Source organism: Cebus imitator, unplaced genomic scaffold, assembly GCF_001604975.1.
Source record: "Cebus imitator isolate Cc_AM_T3 unplaced genomic scaffold, Cebus_imitator-1.0 Scaffold82, whole genome shotgun sequence".
NCBI classification, from domain to species: Eukaryota; Metazoa; Chordata; class Mammalia; order Primates; family Cebidae; genus Cebus; species Cebus imitator.
The window spans coordinates 4207911-4209160 of record NW_016107397.1 but is presented as its reverse complement, the minus strand read 5'-3'; positions in this window follow the sequence as shown (position 1 = coordinate 4209160).

Sequence of the window (1250 nt, the reverse complement as noted above, 5' to 3'; positions counted from 1 at the left end):
TTACTCTTAATATCCCCTCCCTGTGATACTGTTTCTAATACCCATAAGAAGAGAGAATGATATTACTTCCAGTATCACAAGGGGTGTACGCCTTCCTGTGACATTATTCCCAATATCCAGAAAGGGGGAGTATAATATTACTCGCAATATTGCAGGAGGTGTACAACCCCTGTGATTTTGTTTTTTATATTCAGAGGGGAGAGAATGGTATTACTCCCAGTATTGCAGGGGGTGTACACCCCACCTGTGATCTTGTTCCTAATATCCAGTGGGGAGAGGATGATATTAATCCCAATATCACAGTTGCACACCCCCTCTGTAATATTGTTCCTAATATTAACAGGGGGAGAGGATGACATTGCTCCCAATATCACAGGGAGTGTACACCCCCTTTTGTGATATTGTTTTTAACATCTATGAAAGAGAGAATAGTATTACTCCCAATATTGCAGGGGACGTACACCGCACCTGTGATGTAATATTATTCTCTCCCTTCATGGATATTAGAAATAATATCACAGGTGGGAGAACACCTTCTGTGATATTGAAAGTAATAACATCCTCTCCCCCCTGGGATACAAGCCACATGCATGGGAGTGGCCACCCCCCCACCATATGATGAGTAGTATCACCCCCTCTCCCCTCTCTGGATACACAGCCCGTTTACATCATTGGGAGTAATATCATCCTCCCCTTCGGAAATTATTGACAATATCACAGAGGGTATACCCCACCGGCAATATTGGTAGCAATGTCACTCTCTCTAACCTTGGATATTAGGAACAGTATAACAGAAGGCTTGTACACCCTCTGCGATATTGAGAGCAATGTCCTCATCTCCCACCTGGATATTAGAAACAATATCACAGGGGTTTGTACATCCCTGCAATATTGGGAGTAATATCATCCTGTTTCTCTGGATATTGGGAACAACGTCATCTCCTCCTGCCCTGGATATCACAAACTATGTCACAGAAGATTTGTGCACTCCCTGCAATGTTGGGAGTAATATCGTCTCTCCACTTGGATATTAGGAACATTGTCACTGGGAGTGTATGCCCCCTTTGATATTGGGAGTAATGTTATCCTCTCTTACTGGATATTAGAAACAGTATCACAGGGATGTGTACACCTCCTGTGACATTGAAAGTAATATTTAGGCCGGGCGCGGTGGCTCAAGCCTGTAATCCCAGCACTTTGGGAGGCCGAGGCAGGTGGATCACGAGGTCAAGAGATCGAGACCATCCTGG